The 17,604-nt window shown below is 40.7% G+C and overlaps 1 long non-coding RNA gene across 1 annotated transcript in view; it reads left to right on the top strand.

Moving 5' to 3' along the window:
- The first annotated feature begins 16,993 nt into the window (after positions 1-16,993).
- LOC141582721 (uncharacterized) overlaps positions 16,994-17,604 on the top strand; it is a 38,453-nt gene continuing 37,842 nt past the window's right edge. The window contains exon 1 of the long non-coding RNA XR_012515605.1: positions 16,994-17,083. This is a non-coding gene — a long non-coding RNA (uncharacterized LOC141582721). The remainder of the gene's footprint in view (positions 17,084-17,604) is intronic.

Raw genomic sequence — 17,604 nt, 5'->3', positions numbered from 1 at the left:
GAGAATCAGGACATTTCCAGGCATGGTGGTTATGGGGAAAGACTCCTTCTGCTTGAGAAAAGTGGAGTGAAAAGTAAAGGGGACTTTTAATTGCACATTAGGTACCAGCTCAACCGTGGTGGGTAGAGCACTGAGTGGGCTCTAATGGCCTCTGATTTCAGGACTTTGCTATTGGATGACATTTTTGGACCTGCCCTGGGCCAGAGGGAAATCCACTGCCCTGAAGAGTGAGTCCCAGGCCTGGCAGCATTTACCAAAACTGGCTGAAAAGCTCTTGGGTCTTAAGGGAACATCACTGGTGGCCTAGCAGTATTCTCTGGGGGTCTGTGGTAGTGGTGGCCCCAAAATGAAGAGCTTTCACCTATGGAAAGGGAAGGGACGAGTGGGAGAAAGAAAGACAGAATGAAAGAAAAAAGAAAGAAATACCACAGAGCTATAATAACAAAAGCAGCATGGTACTAGCATAAAAACAAACATGTAGATTAATGAAACAGAATAGAAAACCCAGAGAACAATCCATACATCAACAGTGAACTTATTTTTGACAAAGATGCCAATAGCATACACTGGGAGAAAGGACAGTGTCTTCAATAAATGATGCTTGGGAAATTGGATGTCCATATGCAAAGGAATGAAACTAGACTCCTGTCTGTCACCATACAAAAAAATTAAACTAAAATGAATTGAAGACTTGAATCTAAGACCTCATGCTACAAAACTACTAAAAGAAAACACTGGCTGGGCACAGTTGGCTCACACCTATAATCCTAGCACTTTGGGAGGCTGAGACAGGTGGATCACCTGAGGTCAGGAGTTTGAGACCAGCCTGACCAATATGGTGAAACCCCCTCTCTACTAAAAATACAAAAAATTAGCCAGGGATGGTGTTGTGTGCCTATAATCTCAGTTACTTGGGGTGCTCAGGAAGAAGAATCGCTTGAACTTGAGAGGTGGAGTTTACAGTGAGCCGAGATGGCACGACTGCACTCAAACTTGGGCGACAGAGTGAGACTCCGTCTCAAAACAAACAAACAAACAAACAAACCAAAGAAACATTGGAGGAGCTCTCCAGAACACTAGACTGGGCAAAGGTTTCTTGAGTGATACCCCACAAGCACAGGTAACCAAAGCAAAAAGGGAGAAATGGGATCATATCAAGTCAAAAAGTTTCTGCATGGCAAAGGAAACAATCAGCAAAGTGAAGAGAGAGCCCATAGAGTGGGAGAAAATATTTGCAAACTAACCATCTGACAAGGATTAATAGCCTCAACTCTATGGGGAAAAAAAATCTGATAATTTGATTTTAAAATGGGCAAAACATTTATGTAGACACTTTTTAAAAGAAGACAAACAAATGACAAACAGGTATATGAAAAAGTACTCAACATAATTGATCATCAGAGAAATGTAAATCAAAACTTCAATAAGATATCCCCTCACTCTAGTTAAGATGGCTTTTATCCAAAAGTTAGGTAATGACAAATGCAAGGATGTGGGGAAAAGGGAACTTTTGTACACTGTTGGTGGGTATGTAAATTAGTACAACCACTATGAAGAATAGTTTGGATGTTCCTCAGAAAACTAAAAATAGAGTTTCCATAGGATCTAGCAATCTCACTTCAAGGGATATACCAAAAAGAAAGGGAATCTGTATATGAAAGTGATATCTGCACTCCCATGTTTATTGCAGTACTATGCACAATAGCCAAGACTTAGAATCAACCTAAGTGTCCATCAGCAGATGAATGGTTAGAGAAAATGTGGCACATATACACAATGGAATATTATTCTGCCACAAAAAGAATGAGATTCTGTCATGTGTTAAAATCTCAATGGAACTGGAGGTCATTATGTTAAGTAAAATAAGCGAGGCACTGAAAGGCAAACTGCATATTCTCACTTATTTGTGGGAGCTGAAAATTAAAATAATTGTACTCATGGAGATAGAGAGAAGAAAGATGGTTACCAGAGGCTAGGAAGAGGAGTAGAAGCATAGGGGTAAGTGAGGATGGTTAATGGGTACAAAAATAGAAAGCATGAGTAATATCTAGTATTTGCTAGCAGAACAGGGTGAGTATAGTCAAAGACAATTTAATTGTGCATTTAAAAATAACTAAAAGATTATAATTCGATTGTCACACAAAGGATAAATGCTTGAAGTGATGGATATCCCACTTATCCTGGTGTGATTATTACCCTTACATGCCTGTATCAAAATATCTCATGTAGCCTACAAATATATACACTTACTATGTACCCACACACAAAAGCTATAAAAAAGATATACCCCTTTTAAAGATGTGAGCAGCTGAATGACTTCCTGCTGAATGTTGAAATGTCCCCCACCCTCTTGCAGTTAGATGGAGTCATGTAGCTGTTTGTGGCCAATGGGGTGTGAAGGAAAGTGATATGGTCACTGTTCCGTGGTGACCACAGAAGCTGTGTTTTGGTGTGAAGGAACTACAATCTGGAAGCAGCCTAAATGGCTGAGCTACCATGAGAAGTATACCTGCCCTAAAGAGCCACTTTGATTTGTAGTGCACACTCTGCCCCTGTGTGTTGAATCACTAAACTTTTTTTTTTGGTTGGGCATAGCCTATCCTGATGAATAGGCAGGATGGGACTGGCAGCTGGCAGTCCAACTGGCAGTTGGGATGACCATCAATATGGCCAATTATTGCCAGATTGTGCTCTGTGACATCTTTAGTAGGCAAACTCTACCCATGCATACATGGCCTTTCAATTTCTAACTTTTAAACATAAATGGACAGCAAAATATCACCAGATGCTGAAATAAATGTTCTCCTATCAGAGAGTTTGACTATCAAAGGCAGACAAAAACAGATCTCAAAGGAAATAGAAACAAAGCAGTGAGCAAAGGAAAATTTCAAAAAAATTTGTAGCTTATAACCTTAAAGAAGTGTGAGGAACTATTTTATTCCTGAAACAAAAACAAGTTGCTACTGAAAAGAAAAAAAGGAATAATAAAAGGAATAATAAGTGAAAAGAATTCAAGGAAGAGCCTTTGGGAATAAAAATTAAAGTAAAGCAGCTGAAATTAAGTTCAATTAAAGGGTTGGAAGTAAAGTTAGAAAAATCTTCCAGCAAGAAATGGAAAACGGAAGAAAAGGTAAGGTCAGAGAAGAAAGTGAAAGAGTGAAATGTTAAAAGAGTGCTAAATCATCTCACTGCAAAATAAAGTACAATAATAATATCTAAACTTGCTTAAATCAAGAAGTTTTGGTATAAGTATATACTTTAGAAATAAAGGGTAGTCAGATGAAATAATGTAATGTTTGTAAAGGAAAACTCAAGATGGGAAAATGCAGTTCAGAGGACTGCTGTTTTTTTCATGAGAGGTTCTGTTAGTGCTATTTAACTTTTAATATTAGTTAATTCATTAATTTGATAAAATAATAAAAGAATAAAAACTTCTTATTTCTATTTTCCTCTAAACCTGGTTTTCTCACCCACGCAGGGCACTAATGACGTGTTAAACCAGATACTTCTTTGTTGTGAGGGCTGTTCTGTGTGTTGGAGGATGTTTAGCAGCATTCCTGGTCACTAAGGACTAGTCTGTGGCACCTCTCTCCTCTCTCCAGTTACATTAATAACAACTAAAATTCTCTTCAGACACTGTCAAATTCCCTGGGGGAATAAAACTGATCCCTGGTTGAGAACCACTGCTTTGAATCTGCACAATACTGACACTAAAAACAAAAAAACCAGAGGTGCAAAAGCTCTCCAAATGTCCACCAACATGTCAAAAACATTTAGAATTCATTTTGAATTATAAAATAACTTGAGTCTATGGGCTTTGAAATGTATTTCTCAGCATCCATGTATTTAATTTGTGATGTATTGTGTTGCAGGGGTAATGCTGTTTGACTAAAAATAAATTTTCTTTTTCTTTTTTTTTGAGATGGAGTCTCACTCTGTCACCCAGGCTGGAGTGCAGTGGTGCGATCTCAGCTCACTGCAAACTCTGCCGCCTGGGTTCAAGCAATTCTCCTGCCTCAGCCTCCTGAATAGCCGAGATGACAGGCACCTGCCACCATGCCTGGCTAATTTTTGTGTTTTTAGTAGATGTTGGCCAGGCTGGTCTCGAACTCCTGACCTTGTGATCCACCTGCCTTGGCCTCCCAAAGTGCTAGGATTACAGTCATGAGCCACCACACCTGGTCTGACTAAAATTAAGACCTTAATACCCATTATGTACTTTGACTTTCATTTTAGCTATGTGAATTGATGAACAAATCTAACATAGGAGGCGTCCTCTTGACTCCCTGCTGGATAGTATGCACACCCCTCTCATTCAAATGTTGTTGAATAATAATTCACTGTTCCAAAGGAAAGACCTAACTACGGATGGGATATAATTAAAAATAACAAGCCGTGTATTCTGGTTACAACAGTAGCAAGTTTGGCTTTGGGTGGCTGAGCTGTTTGGAGGAAGATTCTGCAGTTTTAACAAGACTGCTTTTGTGTCCATATTAATCAATGCTCTTGTGGTCAGTCAGAAGTTTGACTGATGCTTTCATGAGGATAGAGTAACTCTGCTAGCTATGAATAGAATAATAACACAGAGAAGGTATAATAATAGACAGTTGGCAGTTTTAATGGCCACAGCTTTCCTTCTGGAGAGCTTGTCAGCCTTGGTTAAGGAGTCTGTAGGCTGATTTCTTTTTAATTTGGGGATATGACACCCAGGATTTCATTTCTTTGTATGGTATAATGACCTAGTCGAGGAACCAAATATCAAGTAGTGCATTTGCATTCATGAAATTGAATGTTTTCTCACTGTATGGGGGTATATTTTCTTGTTCCACCCTCATAAAGTGATTTTCATAGTAAAGTAAGGGAAAGAGAGCCCTTATAAAGAAGTCTTCTTAATGATTAACTTATTATTTTAGGTTTTAAACAATACATCAATTTAGAATTTCTTTGTACTGGATTTTATTTTCCCGTGTTTGGGTAACTGACCCATCTTTTCCCATGGAAGTGCTGATACATTTTGCCTATTCCTTTAGCATTAGACTCTTGGGTTTGATTAGCTCCAAGCACTTTAAAAAAAACAGAGAAATTTTCTTTCAATTCCTGTTTTTTACTTTCCTTCGGCCTGTGGCATCTCTGGAGTGCTGTGTAGCAGATGGAGAAACAAAGCCTGCTGTTTCCGCTCATGAAAAGCTTACCTTAGTGATTCAAACTGGAGATCAAAGAACTTCACAGGTTTATAAGACAGACATATCAAGATCCAATCTTTTAGAATTGCCAACTTTTCATAAATCAACACAAAGGCAGCCTAGTCAAAGGCAATATATGTATCTTTTTCCATTAAAGAAGTAACAGAATGTAATTTTCAGGAGCATAAAGACTGTCCATTTTCATGAATGTAGATTTGTGTTCAGAGATGGAATTATAAACTTATTCAAGAGCTTAAGAAAGTAAGGCTACAATTTGGTTAAATGAAAGCAAATAGTGGAGAACAATATTTTTGAAACATGTTATTCTTTCAGCTAACAGGAGTAACTAAGGAGTAGAAATAACAATTCTGCCTGTGTATCAAATAAGCAAGCTTCTTAGGACAGACATAAAGAAGTTAGGAGCTGAGATAAAAAGAAACTGATTTGGAAAACTGGAGAAATTCACAGATAAGTAGTTAATTGGTAACTATTCCTGCTGCTAGCTTCTTCTATAAGGAAAACTACTACCTTCTCTAAGGTAGCATTCTATACCATATTGGCTCTTCTGGACTGACCATACATGTGAGAGATGTTGAATGAACTATTTATAAAAAAAAGCTCACCACATTTACATATTATCATCCTTGAAATGGAGATTACTAAACTATGGGATTTGTTCAAAATGACTGAAACTTTGAGAAGAATCCACCTTTTGTAGTGATTCATCGAGTTCTTCAGGGAGTTAATGGGTAAAATGGGTATTCCCAACCCGTCATGTACTGGAGGAAATGTACTGCTTCATCTTTATGTTCCTGGTTCCTATTGACCATTTATTATGTTCCAGGTCTCATGGCTGGTACTAGGAATACAGAGACTCAAATACACAGTTGTGGATCTCAAGGAACTAATACTATTGCAGAATGAAAGACATATTAACCGATATTTATGTTACTATGGTAAGTGCTAAGATGGAGCCATACCTAAGTGAGGCGAAGATGCTTTGAGTCAGATAAAGGGTTTCAGAGAAGAAACTGCTGAGGAAGAGGAATCAGGCATTTCAGGAATTTGAGTCTAGGCTTATCTCTACTTTGTGGTTGCTTGGAATGGAACTTAGGTTAGGGTTGAAGAAGAGTTATGAGATGTATTTCTATTGGTTTTTGGGGAAGGGGTCTTGTCTTAGTCTGTTTATGTTACTTATAATGGAATACCTAAAACTAATTTATAAGACATGAAATTTGTTTCCTTACAGTTCTGGAGGCTGAAAGTCCAAGGTCAAGGGAATACATTTGGCTTTGACCTATGCCATTAGTTTATATTCTTCTCAGGATTCTCATCCTTGTTAAAGACTGAGAGTTTTTTGCATGCTTTTTTATTTGCTTCTCAGAAAGAACAATTTCATATGATATACTTTGAAGCCTATCATGGCAGTGAGGAAAAATTGTGTTGAAGGAATGACACAGCTAATTTATTAGACGAAGCAGTCAGGAAGATTAATGATTATTAGGTGCCACTTAATGCATGTGTTGACTGCTGCTTGCTTGTCTGTTTGAAACTGGTATTTAATCATAGATAAAAACTGGATTTGGGTACAGTTTCTAGTTGCTTTTGAATCATGGGCGGTGAGAGGCAACTAAGACATGGATTGAAATACAAAATACTCTGACTTTTTCTGGATGGGCTATCTTTATTGGCTAAACAGATTTCAAATAATTCATGGAAGAGTCACATTACAAGTAACCTGCTAGAGAACTACATATAAAATTAGCTTTTATAAGCTTTTACCTCAAATCTTTTTTAATCAAAAGAATAAAAAGTACATTTTCAAGTAAGAGGATCCAAATTTGTTTTGACTAAAGCTAGCATACATTTTTAGTACCAAAACAAAAATGCGTGCATTATCCTAGCTTTTCTTCCATTATTACAAAACAACTTTGTCACAAAGCCCAGACAAATTATAAGACCAAAACATTAAATGCCATTAGATGTTAAAGGCTTGCCAATTAAGGGTTTATCTTTGCAATAGGAGCAGCAGACACACAACAAAACATTTGTGCTTTTTCCATTTCGTACAATCTGAGGAACTAGTTGGCAGCAAATCAATGATATGAATGAAATTGTATATCTCTATCAGCAAATCATTCACTCAAACCTGGCCTTCCTACATAGCCCTTCTTCATGTTTTGCTGTTTTGCATATTTACTAATAACAAGTATAGGAATGTAGTCAGTTAGAGAAAGGCTCTTGCCTTCCTTATGTGAGAAATGTGTATGACAAAAGTGGTTGGACTCTGGACGAAGGACTTTAGACTTCAGAGTGCTTACTAACTCAGAAAAGTTGGACTGGAACTTTAAAATAAAATGACAACTAAGTATGTGGCTTGAGTCAAACCTCTAAAGAATCTGAGATTGGCTGCGCTGTCATGGTCCCATTAGCATACAGATTTTTGTTTTCTGCTGTAAGTTACATTATTCACTTCAGCTCTAGCATGTAGGTCCATGGCTGAGGTCTGACAAGTGGATATGGCCTCTGCATTACTGGGAAACACCTGGGGAAGGAAAGATGCAATAACTCATGTAGAAGCGGAAACTCTGCTTTCAAATAGGGCTTCGGTGTCTGATGCTGCCTTTGTGTGACTTTTTAAAAGATGTCTCCTCTGGGTAGGGCAGATTTTGGAGAGTGGAGTGCAAGTTGAATTTCATGCATTATTCATCCCATCAACCAGGCACCCTACCTGGTTGGTAATGCTGCTTAAGTGGCTAGTGTTTTAAGAAGCTGTGAAGAGAAGCGTCCGTAATAGTTGCAGATGATCTACAGAAAACACTTGCCCTAGACTCTTAAGTGTAAGGTTTATGTCTGTTTTTTTTTTTCCTGTTTTACCTTGTGCCTAGTATAAAACCCAGCTCAATAATTATTTGATCTGTAAATGTGACTGATTAGCTCACAAATGGGTTAGAAGAATTGTTACTTGGTGGTATCTCCCAAATATATTTAAGGAATGGTGATGTTGTGATAAGGCAATGGAGTTTTCTCTGTAGGTCTAGACCTACAGTTTTACTCATTAGCTAGTCATAGTAAAATGTCCCTCATTAACATGGGTGACTTGCTACCCAACTGTTTCCTTTATTAGAAGAGGCTGCATTAAGTACTTTAGTCTGTTCTTTATCATAGTATGGCCGCATCTTTATGGAGACATGAATATTCATCAAAAATTCAAAGAGATGACAAAGTGTAAAAACAGAGAGGGGCAGTGAGAAACAGAGAAGTAAAGAGGGGGAAAAAGTATTTGCAGAGATAGTGAGTCAGAGGTAACTGGCTCAGTAAATACTTTTCTTCTTCTCATCTTCTTTTCCTTTCCATCCATAGGAGAATATATTTTCTGAGCAGCATAAGGTGTTCTCCCTCAGTTTTCAGCAAAGATGTTCCCTGATAGCTTAGTACCCGGTTCATCAGAACAGACACGTGTCTGATGAAACAGGGCTCTCCTGTTTGGACAGATTACATTACCTAAAAACATATGCTTACCTGTGAAGGGTTTCCTAGGTATAGCCTAAAGCATCTTTCTTTTGAACATTTTTACTTTGCATTCAAACTGTATTCTGATTTTGTGCCAAAAAATATCTTGCAATTCCTTTCTTACTGGAAACCAGAGGTAGCATGCTTAGTTTGGAACTGTGTGTCCCTTCTCTTCTTGCGCTTCTTGTTATCAGCTGTACACAATGTTATGACTCCACAGGTGAATCAGATGCACAAGAAATTTAATGCTCAGCTTCCTCCACCTCTACCACTGATTCAGAAACTATTCTTTTTGCCATGAAGACAGAGATGAAATGCCAGCGGTATTTTCACTTTCCTCCATGATCCACCTCTGTTTCTAAGAAATTTCTAAGTGTTGACTTCCAAATTTTTGGGGCTTCCTGGCAGTTATTTTTGTCCATATGGAAACTGAACAGGAGCTGGAAATTTAGTAAATTTCATCATGTGAAATGTTTTTTCATGAGGGCCACAGTTGCATTCTTTCAGAATTTTACACGGTTGTGGTGGTGGCAGGGGATAGTGAGGCAAAGAAGGACAAGAAATGCTTTTAAATATGCCTTAGGCTCTGTATGATCTTCATGAAAACAATATTTATTCAGCTTAATCTGGGAATAGCAGCATGTACTGCAAAGAACAGGGTGCACTGAAAGCTGGTTTATTTTTCTTTGCCAAGTATTTTCTCATTCTTGAATGTGACCTCAATTATGAAAGAGTTACAAATTAATGGCTCAGCCTGCCATCATCTTCATTTCTTGGTGTAGGGCTGTAGAGAGGTGATGGTTCCTGTGAAAGAAACTGTGCTCAAAAGTACTTGAGGGGGTGAGTGGCACACAGTTTGGGAACCCTATTGACTAGACCAGTGAAGGGAGGCTTAAGTCCCATTTGGCTAATCAGCAATTTCTTGTCACAGCAGAGGGAATTCTAGCAAATGGTGTTTAGGCAAAGAAATAATAATGGCTTGGGGTGAGGCTATTAAGTCTCCAGCTATAACATTTGAGATTTAATAATGACTCTTGGCACTTTTCTATAGTAAAGCACCATGCTGACTAGCTTACATCAGCATGGATGTTTGCCTTCATTAACTTCATGGCTGTCAAGACTGTGACTTGTAAATTTTCACCCTTCACCTTCATGTAAAAGGCCACGCACTCATGGTTACAAAGAGCACAGGAAAGCATTTTTTTCCCAGAAGATTTAAGTGACTGGAATATTGGACTCAATATTTTTCTTTTGAACTATGTCTGTTCTTCTGACTGTGTAACTAGATATAAAAATAAAGGAGAGGAGAAGGTTGAATGAACTTTACCTGAGGCAAAAATGGTAAATTTAAGCAGTAATTAGCATAGAAAAAAGAGTGATTAGAAGCTGAAAAGCTGAGATCAAGAGCAAAGGGACAACTGGATTTCAGACATTTATTATTTTTAATTCAAGTATAAAGAAATCAACTTTATTCTCATACATTAGATACTATATTTGTTCTTAGCCAAAAGACTGAGAAGTAGTTAATCTTAAATATTAGAAAGCCACTCATATTTATGGGATGCTGGTTTAGAAATATGTGAGAATATTATTTTCCTCTTGAAAATAATATTTTCAGAAGAGGATGACTAACAAATATCAGAAAATAAATATCAATTAACTATTTCTGAGATTTTTGCCTAAGCTTTGTGTATACAACATACAGATATTAGCAAAATTTTGTTCTTTTGATTCTTTCTCTAGGAAAGAGTTTATAGTTATACCATTTGCAATATGCAAATGAATAGTTGTGTTTGAAGAATTTTTTTCTTTGAAGCAAGAAGTATGACTTATTAAGAAAAATACACCTAGGATTGTAATCATAAGCTCGTAAGAACAAAATCATAGTATACACAAAGCTAGGATGTGTTCAGAACAGGATGGGAATGGGAATACATGTGGGAGCATGCCTGGGTGCTCAGCACTTCCCAAAATGAATAAAACAATAGCAAATGTGATTTGGCAGTACATGGTCCAATAACTGCAGGGCTCGGAAACAGTGTGAAACACACCTAATGATGAAAACTTCATTAGAAGTCAAGCTTTGTTGATTACAAATTAAGTGTTATCCCATTCTGCAAACTTAAGTTTAGGACCTTGGCCAAGAGTCAGAGTAATTTTCTTTGAAACTTGGTCTCACTCCACTAGACCAATCTGCTTTTTCTGCTGAAAATGTTCTACAGGGAAGTTAGGTACAGTGGCATTACATGGAAAGGATACTGGGCCAGAAAGGATACTGGGCCACAAATTTAAAAAGCGTGTCTTCTAGTTTTCAATGTGTCACTAATTAGGTATGTTAAACTCGACATATAAACACTCCTTTGTGTTTCAGTTTACTAAATGGTAAAGTTATCAGTATCCTTCCGGCAATAAAATTCTGAGAGGATAGCCTATAGTCTCTCAAATCTTGGTGCAAAGGGAAGAGATTCATCTGAGCCCTGCTAAGGTGAAAACTTTGCCTCAGGATCTAGTATTAGGAGCTACCTACTCATAGCTCAGAGCTACTCTTTGAGCTACCTTTTTAGCTGTGGTATTACTGGTATTGGTGAAAGGGGAAAGGTTATTTTATTTTAACATATTTGGGGGGTATAAGTGTAGGATTCCTGCATGCATATATTGTGTACTGGTGAAGCCTAGGCTTTTAGTGTACCCATCACTGTTAAGTGAATGTTGTACCCCATGGATAAGTTTTCAACCCTTGTGCCCTTCACATTGTCTCATTTTCTCACCCTTTGTAGTCTTCAATGTCTATTTTTCCCTTCTGTATGTCCATATATACCCATTTTTTAGCTCCCACTTATAAGTGAGAACATGTGGTTTTTGACTGTTTCTCTATTAATTCACTTAGGATAATGGTCTCCAGTTCCCTCTATGTTGCTGCAAAAGACTTTCATTCTTTTTTATACATATGATGATAGACATTTAGGTTGATTTCATATTTTTGCTATTGTGAATAATACTGTGATAAACATGAGAGCAGAAATCTGTTTGATATGATTTCTTTCCCTGTGTGTAGATATCAACAGTGGGATTGCTGGGTGAATTTTAATTCTTTGGGAAATCTCCACACTGTTTTCTGTAAAGGTTGTACTAATATAAATTCCCACCAATGATGTGTAAGGATTCCATTTTCTCTTCATTCTTGGCAAGATCTATTGTTTTTAGACTCTTTTTTTTTGAAATTTAAATTATCTTTAATGTTAAATTTTAATTGACTGTGTACATAACTGCAATTGCTGCTTTCTCACAGAAGTGTCTAGGGTTAATTCAACAGATCATAGAATCGAGGTCTGGCATTTAACAAACAGAAAAATGATAGAGAAGATAAACTGTGCGACCCGCAGAGACCCTTCCCAAAGCAAATAAGAGCGAGGAGTTGTTAAGCCGAGTCCAGGTTTATTGGGATCTGCGGGCAACTCGAGCGGGAGAGGGAAGAGCTGCACCCAGCAGCTGCCGGAGAGGGTTTTTATAGGGAGGCGACCCGCATAGGTGAGGTGTTGTGGAGTGATTGGTGGAGGCCAAACAAAGGAGAGGGAAGAGCCTTGTGGCAAGAGGGGATTGGCTAGGTTTTGGCGGGCTGGTGCCGGGGCGTGTACGGGTTTTGGCAGGCTGACGCGGGAAGGCGATTGGCTAGTCCTGTTGCTGGGCAGACCAACCTCCAGAGGCGGCCTGCTGGATGTGGGATCCTGGATATGGGGGATGGGCTATTTCTACCTAACATTACCGACTCCCTAAAAAGGAAAAAGGACGACGAGGTCGTTCTGGCTACTTCCTGCTGAAAGTGGGCGGCGGAGGGATCTGATTTTTAGGGAGCCTGAGAAGTGGGCAGAAGGGCATAGCTTTCCGGGGAGGTTGGGGGGGAAGTGGTGTAGTTGTTCCCGGGGGCAGCTGTTGGTATGGTGTTATTGTAGTTCGGCTCCGGGAGGGGGAAGACTGGCTGTAGCATCATCTGGTTGATGGTAACTCGGGTTAGTTCTTGAAACCGGCGTTGGAGGAACTGGAAAAAACAAGGAGCAATGAGTAGAACAAGACAGATAACTAGTAAGGGACCGAGTAATGGGGATAAGAGGGTGTACATGGAAGACGACCACCATGCGGAGGCCTCTGTTGAAAACTTGTAATTCTGGAGGCTGGTTTTGATTTTTTGGAGATTTTCGATTCGCGTTTCTACCAGTCCAGATTCGTTGACATAGTAGCAGCATTCCTCTTGTAGGAAGATGCAGGTTCCTTCACGCTCTGCTGTTAGTAGGTCCAGTGCTCTACGATTCTGTAGGGCTACTTGGGCAACCGAGGTGATTTGTCGTTGGAGAGACGCAAGAGATGCTGCTGAGTCTTTGATGGCTGCCGCCACCGGGAGGAATGCTGCCCTTCGGGTGCGATGAGATGGAGCCTGCGGGACTTGTAATAAGAGGAACTCAGCCGGGGAGTAGACAGTGAGTTGAGGTACTAGGGTGACTGGAAGGCATAAGAGGGTTGGAGTCTGGCTAGAAGACAGGGTTTTTGTTAGGGTGCCATTATACCAGAAGAAGATGCCCCTTGGAGTGGTTAGGCTGGTTGAAACCCGCCTGGTGTGGTTACAATAGGAATAGTTGTGGCCTAGGGAGTACACCTTTTTACTTAGGACAGGTGGACCCGAGTATGCGCCCGCAGTCTGGCAGGGGCTAAGGGAGGCAGGGGATTTACGGCTGTTGGAGTTTTAAGGAGAGTTTGGTGAGCTGCTCCTTGATGAGCCTGTAGGCTTGCTTTACCTTACCAGAAGATTGAGGATGGTAGGCAGCGTGGAGTTTTTACTGGACTCCTAGGGAGGTAGAGGCAGCATTAGTGACTTTGGGAGTAAACAAGAGGTAATGTTTTAGATTAGATGGTGGGCTAAACGATGAGTAGAGGAAGGGGGAAGTGGAGAGAAAGAGAGAGAGATAGAGAGAGAGAGAGAGAGGGAGCGACAGAAGGGGTGCTTGTGGTTACAGAGGGTGGTTGGAGGTGGGCGGGAACTATGGCGGCCATAACAGGAACCTGGGAAGGACGGGCTGTGCCACGGTTAAAGGTGCGGGGCGGGCAGCCCCCTTCCCCCCTGTGATAAGTAAGAAGGGGACACTTTACCCGCTACCTGAAGTGACACCCTGGGCCAGGCAAGGGTAACCAGAGTTGAGGAGCCAGGGCCTCTTTAGTTGTTTAAGAGCCCCAGTAACTCGGGACAGAAACCCCCGGAAGAATCCGACTTCCGTGCGCTCTGGCCGGAAACTGGATCATCCAGGGTTGCCCCGCGTGGTCCAATCCCTCTGCCAAGGGTGGCTGAGGCCTTGGACGCACTGGGGCAATTTGACTTCCAGTGTCCCGTGAGCTGACAAAGGGGGCAAGGCTTAGTGGGCGGACGGGATTGTGGGCAGTTGGAGGCCCAGTGACCCTCATTTCCGCATTTGAAGCAAGCTCCCGGGGGGGGGGGGGTGCTGACTGCCACCAGATTTCCCACCTCCTGCCGGCCACAGAGCTGCTACCAAGGCTTGGGTTTGTAGAGTGACCTTCTGTTTCATTTGGGCTTGGCGGGCTGCCTCTGCCGCATCTTTCCGGGCGTTAAAAACTTTAAAGGCCATTTTTACCAGGTCCTGTATGGGGGTTTCCGGCCCATCCTCAACCTTTTTTTTTTTTGAATATTAGGGGCAGACTGTGAGATGAAATGGGAGGTGAGAACAGTTGCCCCGTTTTGGGACGCGGGGTCTAGCCGGGTGAAGTGAACAAGGGCATCTTGCAAGCGGCCGAGAAAGAGAGTGGGATTTTTATCTGGTTTTTGAGTTATTTCTCTGAGCTTATCATAGTTTACCACCTTATTGGAGACAGTATCCATGCCCCGTAGGAGATATTGGAGCATGCGATTACGAGCTGGGATGTGGGATCCTGGCCCCTCCTGATAAATCCACTGGGGGTCTGTGCTAGGGAGAACTTCAGCTCCAACGGGGACCTGGTTGGGGTTTATAGCATGGTCTCTGTTAGCTATATGTCTAGTCCCTGGTTCGATCCCGGGTTTCGGCACCAAATGTGCGACCCGCAGAGACCCTTCCCAAAGCAAATAAGAGCGAGGAGTTGTTAAGCCGAGTCCAGATTTATTGGGATCTGCGGGCAACTCGAGCGGGAGAGGGAAGAGCTGCACCCAGCAGCTGCCGGAGAGGGTTTTTATAGGGAGGCGACCCGCATAGGTGAGGTGTTGTGGAGTGATTGGTGGAGGCCAAACAAAGGAGAGGGAAGAGCCTTGTGGCAAGAGGGGATTGGCTAGGTTTTGGCGGGCTGATGCTGGGGCGTGTACGGGTTTTGGCAGGCTGACGCGGGAAGGCGATTGGCTAGTCCTGTTGCTGGGCAGACCAACCTCCAGAGGCGGCCTGCTGGATGTGGGCCCCAGAGGCGGCCTGCTGGATGTGGGCCCCAGAGGCGGCCTGCTGGATGTGGGATCCTGGATATGGGGGATGGGCTATTTCTACCTAACATAAACTTATACAAGAATTATCAAAACATTGTCATGTGGTTTAGTGTAGTTCAAATTATGCTTGTATCATGTAACAGGTTCAAGTTCTTTCTTCAGTCAGCATAACTGAGGTTGGAGAGACAACTAAGGGCCAACTCTTCCTACAGAGTCTCTGACACAATTTAAAAACATGGCTAGTTATCAAATTCATTGTCTTCATCATAAAAAACTCCACGATAATAGTCTTCAAACTTCTTGATAACATTTACGAATTGCTCACGTAGCAGCTTCATCGCTCTCAGCCTCTCTCTCCTAAGACTTCTATATCGGTACCACCTCTTCTGTTGTTCTTGAAATATTTTAATTAGTTCTTCTTCTTCTCTCTCTTCTTCTTCATTTTTCTGCTCATCTGTGATGCATTTATCAAGGATATTCAGCAACTTCAGAGAATGTTTATAATCACGTTTCTGCTTTTTAAGTTGTTTTTTCCTCAAAGCACGTTTACTTTTCTTCTTCTTTGCTTTGCGGTGAGCCTCTGTATCCATTTCAATCCTTTTTCTTTTTGCAGAAAGACCCTTGCTAATGCCAGCTGCAATATCTTCTGGCTTCTTGGTATCAACCCCCTTGTGTTCATGTGTTTCAGCAAAAGGTTTCCCCATGCCCAGCAGTTACATCTTCCTTCCCTGTTTCTGTAAAAGGATTTCTCTCCTCACGCTCATCGCTTATTTGATCCTTTCCTGCATGCTCCTTGTCCTGGGAGGCCGTAACTTGAGCCTTCAGCTGGGCCTTGGCAGCCCTCCTGTGGCGCTTCCTGCTGACGGGTGCCATGGCTGGCCGTCCTGGGAAGCTAGAGGCGACCCCTGAACTTGAACTTTAATAAGCAGTGATTTCCCCTCTGGTTTCTGAAACTAGGCGTGTCACATGCTTTAACACAATCGGCTTGTCCTAAATACATGATCATAACTTCATCTGCAGTTCTGGAGGCTGGAATCCTACGATCAAGGCACCAGCAGACACTGTCTGGTGAGGACTCACTTCCTGGTTCATAGATGCGTGGTGGGGCCATAGTGCATTCTTGCTGCTCCCCACATGGTAGAAGAGCAAGGGATTGTTTTTAGACTTTATAATAATGATCATTTTGACTAGTGTAAGTTGGTATCTCATTGTGGTTTTAATTTGCATTTTTCTGATTAGTGATTTTAAGCATTTTTTTCATATGCTTGCTGGCTCCTTGTATGGCTTCTTTCAAAAATGTCCGTGTTCTTTGCTCACTTTTTAATGGGGTTACCTGCTTTTTTTCCCTTTGGAGTTGTTAGAGTTCCTTGTAGATTCTCAACATTAGTCCTTTGTCAGATGTATAGTTTGCAAATATTTTCTCTTATTCTGTAGATCGTCTGTTGACTCTGTTGTTTCTTTTGCTGTACCTAAGCATTTTAGTTTAATTAAGTCTCATTTATCTATTTTTGTTTTTGTCGTGTTTGTTTTTGAGAATTTGGTCATAAATTCTTTGCTTAGGCTTATGTCCAGAAGAGTTTGTCCTAGGTTTTTTCTAGGCTTTTTATTCTTATATGTCTCATGTGTAGGTCTTTAATCTATCTTGAGTTAATTTTTATATATGGTAAAAGGTATGGGTCCAGTTTCATTCTTCTGTATATAGGTATTGATATAGTTTGGCTGTGTCCCTACCCAAATCTCATTTTGAATTGTAACTCCCACAATTCCCATGTGTTGCGGGAGGGACCCAGTGGGAGGTAATTGAACCAGGGGGTGTTTTTTTCTCCTAATAGTGAATAATTCTCATGAGATCTGATGCCTGCCACCATCCATGTAAGACGTGACTTGTTCCTCCTTGCCTTCCACCGTGATTGTGAGGCTTCTCCAGTTATGTGGAACTGTAAGTCCATTAAACTTCTCTTTCTTCTGAGTCTTGGGTATGTCTTTAACAACAGTGTGAAAACAGTCTAATACATTTATCCAGCTTCCTTAGCACCACTTATTGAATACAGTGACATTTTCCCAGTGTATGTTTTTGTGGAAGATTTGCTGGTTGTAGGTATGTGACTTTATCTTTGGGCGCACTATTCTGTTACCTTGATCTGTGTATCAATTTTTATACCAGTATGATATTGTTTTGGTTATTATAGCCCTGTAACATCATTTAAATTCACGTAATGTGATGCCTCCAGCTTTGTTCTTTTTGCTAAGGATTGCTTTGGCTTTTTGTGCTTTTTCATTCTGTATGAATTTTGTTTTTTCTAATTCTATGAAAACCGATGTTGGTAATTTGATAGGAATTACATGAGTCTGTGGATTGCTTTGGGCAGTATGCTCATTTAAAAAATATTGATTCTTCCAATCCATGAGTATGGAATGTTTGTCCATTTGGCCTGAGGAGGACTCTGTACTTCCATGTTT

Source organism: Saimiri boliviensis, chromosome 2, assembly GCF_048565385.1.
Source record: "Saimiri boliviensis isolate mSaiBol1 chromosome 2, mSaiBol1.pri, whole genome shotgun sequence".
Classification (NCBI taxonomy): Eukaryota; Metazoa; Chordata; class Mammalia; order Primates; family Cebidae; genus Saimiri; species Saimiri boliviensis.
Note: the sequence above shows the minus strand (reverse complement) of the source record. Positions and strands in the feature narration are given on the sequence as shown.